Here is a 7663-nt window from a genome sequence, read left to right as displayed (position 1 = left end):
AGAGACTGTATATGCCTACAAAAAAATTACACTGCTCAGATACTCACTGAGGATTTTTTTCCATTAGTTAAAAATGAAAATTTCTGGTAGTCATTGAAAATTTCCCATTCTTAAGCTTAAAGATATTTTTTTTATATATCTAGGTTAAAAACAACAATGCCAATTTTTCCCCATAATAATTAAAAGTCATAAATGATCATTTATTAACAAAAGTGAATATTGATTAAACAAAAGGAAGTTGTATGCAAGGTATATGAGGCAGAATAAATTCTTCCTCAGTCACTTTTGATCTAGCCTAATATTTAGCATCTGTTTCAGACTCTTTTCAAAGAGCTGAATAAATGTTTATGTGTACTTGAAAGATTCCTGCCCATGGTTCTTAAACACCCTCCTTCCCCACCCCAATCAAAATAGAAAACAAAACAAAACAATGTCCCTCCCCAAAAACAACAACAGCAACATTTATGTACCTACTCTCCATTTATCTTGGCAAATGGAAGCTTGTGTCATATTCAATATTTTTTCTTTTTAAATTTCTTCTTGTTGTCAGCAGTATACTTCTTTATAATTAGAGATGAATGAGCTATGAATCACTCCATTTATAGTATTTGATTTGTGTTATGCCTCTGGGTATTTCCAACAAGTTCTTACAAGTTCTTGTTTTACTTTATTTCTTTTGAAATTGCTGATAAATTACAGCTCTGTTTCTAATCTCTGAAAGAAATTTTAGTTCTGTAGGAAATAAATCATATTTATTTTTAAAATCTACATTGCTGCCATTATCCATGAGGCTTTCTGGGGGAATCTGCTAGGGAAAATAATTTATATCAGTCTATGAACTGCAATAAATTGGCATGGTATTTTAGCATTTAAAAATTACCTGAATCCAAGACTACTTTGAATTTAGGAGGACACACCAATAATTAGATTATACACAAGTAAAATGATAATTATAACATTTGTAATAGTTTTCCATGTAATTAAATTAATTAATGGATGGTTATCTTAATTTCACCTCTCCCACCCCCAACAGCTGTGGCAGGGGAAGAGGGCGGGGGGGAGCGGCAAAGAACCAGATCCCTGCTCATTGCTCCCCTGACCCTTGCCCTCCCCCCACATGTTGCCCTGAGGAGTCAGGCCAACTTTCAGGATCTCAATATTGTGCTGTTAGGTAGGAGGGTGTGACACAATTGAACATATACAAACACACAAATCAATTAGGTGCATACACACACACACACTAGCAACTCAGGCACATACACATCCAAACCAGTCTAGGCACATGCATACCTATCACCAATTCAAGCACACACACAGATTACCAATTCATATATCATGCACACAACGACACATATATACACACACATATCGAGACACACACACACAAATATATATATATATATACACACACACACACACACACACACACACACACACACACACACTCACCAGTTCACACACATACAACCCACCTACACATACACACAGGTAAGTTCCTAATTTGGATGGTACGGTGTATGTATGTGTGTGCTTGGGGTACTTGGGATACTTGGGGGAAGGTTAAAATGAGAGAGAGTTAAAGTGTAGGGACTGAAAGTTGCTGGAACCGGGATTAGAATTGGTGAACTAGAGAGAAGCTGGCTGAGGAACTGAGGCTTAGGTTTAACTAAAGATCCGGTGGTCCAAGGGTTACTCGAGGTCACTGGTGCAAGGGGAAAAAGCCTGGTGGCAAGGAGGAGATAGCCAGGAAAGAGAGAGAGACAGAAACCTGGGAGCATGGGGCTGGAAACTGAGGCAGACAGCTGAGATATTGGGGGGAAGGAGGCACAGATAAGTGGTGGCAAGGAGGAGACAGCCAGGAAAGAAACTGAGGCAGAAACCTGGAAGCTCAGGGGAAAAGGCAGTAGGGATAAGACAGTGGCAAAGTAACAGAGGGTTTGGAGGCAGAGAGGAACTCAAGACAGGTATTGGAGGTGGCAGTGAGCCAGAAGCAGGAGAGGGAGAAATGAGACAGAAGTTAGAGGGGCGAGGAGCAGAGATTGGAGCAGAGCTGGACTGTAGTAAAGCAAACCCCACTCAGGGGTCTAAATAACAGTTTTATTAAACAGACAACACACTACACAGCCCCATGAAGTTAATGGTTCCAGCAGGTGGTGTGGCATGGTGTTGGTCTAAATGGAGAGGGCGTCCCAAGGAGTCAGTCCTCACTACCCTTTTTATGGGGCAGACTATCTCTGATCTCCTATGGGGAGGGCCTGTCCAGGCAAGGTCAGTCCTGTTCCAGAGAGTTCCAGGTGTTCTTACTGAGCATGTGTACCTTGGCACAATGGTGGGTTGCCTCGTCATTTGTTTCTTAAATGCTGAGGGTGGTTTCAAGGGCTGGGTTGTTGGTCCAGGTATTGGTGTTGATAGTTCAGTCATTCAGAGGGAGGTATTTTTAGACCTACTGCCATTGTCTCTCAAGCACCCTCATTCATCCCCATTCATTCAGGAACCAAATTACATAGGAGGGGTAGATGTGACTTATAGGTTACACAACTGGGTCTGGGGACAGGATTGAGACTTGACAAACAAAATGGAAACTTGACATGATTTATGCTAATTTACATATGTAGGCCTAAATCATATAGAACCAGTAAAACAGTAATATAGAACAGTAAAAACCAATATAAACATAATAATTATACAATATAAAGAAGGAGAAAAAACAAAACAAATACAACTTGCTACCAAAATAAAATGGTGAAGCTTATCCTATGTCTTAGCTCACTTATCTATAGGGAATAGAGAGGGAGAGAAAACGACAGAAATGGTTGGGGAAGGGTAGGGAATGCATTTAAAAAAAAAAAAAGAAAAGAAAAACCAGGGGTTTTGCTACACAGATACCTGTGTCTGTCCCCCCATGTCACCTGCCTCTGCTGCCTGTCCCTTTCCCCACCCCATGCATGTTATTGCCCCTCCATCTCCTGATCTCCCCTACAGCTTTCCCCACCTGTTGCCTCCCCATACCTGTGCCTGACACCTGCTGCCTGTCCCCTGTGCCTGCCCCACTCCATTAACTTATCCTGAAGCACTACTCTAGGGCAGTCAGCAGCAGTAGCCCTGGTCTGGCAATGCTGGGTGGGGGCTGTGGGGGGAGCAGGGTGGGACTGATACCAAAACAGAAGGAAAGGGGGGAAAGAGCAGCTGCTGGGTGGGAGGGGGTGGAGGTTCAGGCTGCAGCTCCCCCACCCCACAACACATCCCACAGTCTCCCCTGCACTCCCCACAGACATGTGCCCTTCCCCCTCCATTGAGACACAAGGTAGGCAGTGGGGGCTCAGATCTAGTTTCAGTCCCAGGTCTGGGGCTGGAGTTCAAGATACATTTCCACCTGCTGTGGGCCATTAATCAAACAGAAGATGAGGCTTTGACCCTCTCCCTTCCCCCCTGCCATGTTGTCTGGGGGACAGGGTGAGGGAGAACCTCATCTTGGATTCAAATAAATACAGTACCTAAATGCTTAAGCATACAGGCACAAGGGCTACATGTTAAACTTTCAAGCAATTCACTAACTTCAGTTTTGTAAAGTTAGGCACATCCTTAAGCAGGAACAGATCTAGAGGGGGTGCAACAGTGTGGAATCATCCCCTATTTGGACCATGCCAGAATCAGCAGTAGGGTTTCTTTAAGTCCAAAATAAGGCAAAAATCCCAGCAGTCCCACTCTCAGTATCCTGTCTCTTCCTCTCCATCCTCATCATCACAGGCACATTGATGCTACTGCTATCCCTCCCCCACCCCCCATGCATGGGGTGGGGAAAGGGACAGGGAGCAGAGGCAAGTGGCACGGGGAGACAGGCACAGGTATGTGTGTAGCATTTTTAATGCATTCCCTCCCCTTCCCCAACAATTTTTAACTTTGTCTCTCCCTCTCTATTCCCTATAGATAAGTATAAGTGAGCTAAGACATAGCACAAGCTTCAGCATTTTATTTTGGTAGCGAGTTGTATTTGTTTTGTTTATTCTGATTCTGCTGCTACAGAGCTGCTCCTGTTGCTTCAGCTGGGAACAGCAGCAGTGGGAGGATTTCCTCCTCTCTTTTTGGTTCTCCAGGTGTTCTGTTCTTTCCTAGTGTAAAATGAACTGGGAGAGTTTTTTTTGGTTTCAGAGGGTTGTGGGGCAAGGACCTCCAAAGCCCTGAACAAGTAGCAACAGCAAGAGGGTTTGTCAGGCCTGCACTTACCCCAGGGTTAGCAGAGAACACCCAGGGAACTGGGTAGAAAGAAGGATCTGTCACTGTCCGATCAGCCTGGGACAGTGGCAGCAACAGGTGTGAGAGGGGATGGACAGGATGGGAGGGGATGTGCAGCTGAGAAAGGGAAAGAAAGAAGTGCCAAGAATGAAAGGAATGAAGGATAGGATTCTTAACTGATCTAGGATCTTTAAAAAGTCCCCATGGCTGCCCCCTTGACAGTCTGCCTGCCTGGTGCAAGAGATCTGGGAGCTGGGGTATAACCATCCTGCAGTGCCTATCACTTCTTCTGCTCCTCGCCCTTCACAGAATTCTGAGTCCACCCATGTGCATAAGTACTTTGTGGAACCTGAATCTAAATGTAACTTTTTAAAGTTAACCATTATGAAATGGATCAAAGGTCTGCACTTTCTTTTTCCATTACAATCTTGTCATTTGAGTAACAGCATAATCATAATGCCCAGTATTGTTTACACAGGACAGCAGCAATTTCTTATACTACTTTGACCTTTACAATATATTTGTTTTCAATAGGTGACTGTTCCATTTTTCTCTTGATCACAAAATATTAAGGCTACAGGCATGGGAAATAAAAGGAATGGCCAGCAACTAAAACTTGAAAAGGTCAGAATGGCATGGCTTACCTTTGCCTGAATGTCTTCACTCTAGTCAATGACAACTGACCAAATACAAATAAAGCAACAACCTATATATATTTTAAAATATCAATACAACACACCTTCCAACAATCAGTTAAAGTGACAATATTTTTTCCTATAGGGCTCTGTTTTTCAGTACTCAGCAGTTATTAAATTTAATAAAAGGATTGGAATTATGTAATGCTGCCAAAGTTATTACTATTATTCTATCACATCCATGCTTTTATAAAGTTTAAATTATGGTATCATAGTTAACCTAGATTATGGGCTAGCTTTTAACGACAGTGTGATTTCTATGGAATTTCACTTAATATGAAACAGGACTGAATTTGCCTTTTATTTATTAAGAATAAGTTGTCAGAATTATATACTACTGCAATATTTGAACACTTCCATATATAATGCTTCTTTTATGTGTGAGATTTATTTTTCACTTTCAGATGAAAGTGAACAATTTTCTGTGAAAAAATCTGATACAGATTATTAAAATGTTATAGAATAAATGTGTTCTTTTAGGCTAGTTGCTCCAATAGTTTCATTGTAGTTTATTCATCTGACATAAATGAGTACATAATTCAGCCCCATACGTCTACAATGGGTTGGTTTTAGTTACTGCTGAGAGATTCCCACTATTATCATGAAGTAAGAGCTATTATTGACAACCACTGGCTAGTGAAACCACTCTATTTTTCTGTCATTATTTCTCATGATATGGCAAGCCAACCAGTTGGAAATTACTAATAGGAATGTAGTAGCTCAGGTTTCCAATTCAAACTTGACCAACATTGCAGTAGAAGTTGGCAGCTCACTACTTTTTTGCCACCGTGAGAAGCTGGTCAGCTATGGATAGCTTTAACTGATTATATTACAATCTATGTATACCAACAGAGATGAGAAAAGAAACATTGCCTAAATAATCCAATTGAATGCATCCTATGAAGAACAGCATCACAATTTGTCTTATGGTAAGGCTACCATGAAAGGTAACCATCTTTCTATACCTCATAACTATGTACTACTATAACATACCCATTAGTGTTTCATTATATGCAGGCTATAACCAGTATTCAAAAGCATCTTCCAATATCAACATTTCAAAGACAAGGGGTAAACGTTAGGGCTGTGCGAAGCTTCAGTCGCCAATTTGATTGAATGAGATTTGGCTTGATTTGGGGGCCAGATCTCTAAATCTGGATCGAATTGAGAGACCCATTAAAAGCTCCAAACTGAGTCAAAGCACCCTGAAAAATTCGGAAAAGATTCAGAGATTAGGAGATTCAGATTGGCTGGGGAGAGGCAGGCACAGATGGGGGTCTGAAGGTTCTCTGGTGGCTTGTCTAGCTGTGCCTGCCTCTCCCCAGGTGGGGGTTGCTGCTGGGGAATCCCCTATGACTGCCCTGCCCAGCCCCAGCCTCCCGGCACTTTAAAAAAAAAAAGCCCCACACTCACCAGCTGCAGCAGTCACCCGGAGCCTGGCAGTGCTCAGTCCCAGCAGCCCCAGCTCCCAGACAGTGTGCAACACTCTGCTAATCCGTGCTGCATCTGTGTGATGAGGCAGCTGCCACAAGGGTGCCGGGGGTGGTGCTCTGCCACAAGCACCCAGAGGCCCTGATCGCTACGCCTGCAGCCAGTGACTGATGGCCCCACTTATTCTGATTTTACTGGCAACCCCCTGGCCTCTCAGATTCACTGATTTTGTTTCCAGGTAATATTTTTGGTTTAGTTTTCTGTTTTAAATTTTTCCTTTAAAATATGTAATCACTTAACAATAATAAAAATAACAAGTTTGTGGCTCATCCTCCAGCTTCTCCAAATCACTTGGCATCTGTTGCTAATGTCCCTAATCTCCTAAACATAAAGCCCTCAACATTTTAAAACTCCACACCTAATCTGAAAACAAAATCAATTTCTACTCTTTTATCAGACTTCTTCATTAGTGTTATTACTCTCGATTCAAGAAGCTGAGGTCAAGATTATGGTTATTTATTTTGTTTTGTTTTGTCTCGCTTCCAAGATGCTTTTTCTTCAAAATAAGTTTAGTTTTACGAATAAAAAGTGTTTACAATATTTATTGGGTCTATGTTCTTTCTCTTCAAATTTTTAACCCCATGATTCATGAATTTAATAAATAGCACATGAATCATTATCAGGCCCACAAAAAGTAATGTTAGCAAGCTCTTCTCCATATGAATTGGATCCTGATTAGAAGTTGATTTAATTCCAGGAATTCTAGCTGTAGAAACAAAATGTGTGCCGCAATTTGAGCCTGCCAAAATAGTCAACATCACATGAAGAGAACCTGTGTTATGCATGCACCCTCCAAATGGATGAAAATCATAGCACCAGTAGTTCAGAGTATTTTTTACTGTTAAAGCCAGACAAGCACTCTGGATAGGTTTTAACTAAACAGTTATTTCCAGTGATCAGCACCCAGATCTAAGTATCTAAAGTAACCTAGTCCAGGTGTGAGCAGACACCCTTCAATACCATGCTTACATTGTGTCCTTACTGGTGCTGCACTGACTTTTGTGGCTTACTAAAGACATTGAGGGGCACATCCCATAAGTTTTTCTGTTCCATGAATTTCATGATAATGATTCATGTTTTATTTAGTATTCAGGAATTTGACAGAAACCTTTGGATTGGAGGCGTGTGTGTGTGGATGGGAAGAGGGTTGCCACAATACCTCTACTAGAAACACCTACATATTTATTTTACTTATTAGGTGTGTATCACATCACCTGCATATATCCAGTTCTGGTTCAAAAAAA

Source organism: Alligator sinensis, unplaced genomic scaffold (assembly GCF_000455745.1).
Source record: "Alligator sinensis unplaced genomic scaffold, ASM45574v1 scaffold887_1, whole genome shotgun sequence".
Classification (NCBI taxonomy): Eukaryota; Metazoa; Chordata; order Crocodylia; family Alligatoridae; genus Alligator; species Alligator sinensis.
The sequence above is the reverse complement of the archived record's forward strand: the minus strand, read 5'-3'. Positions refer to the sequence as shown.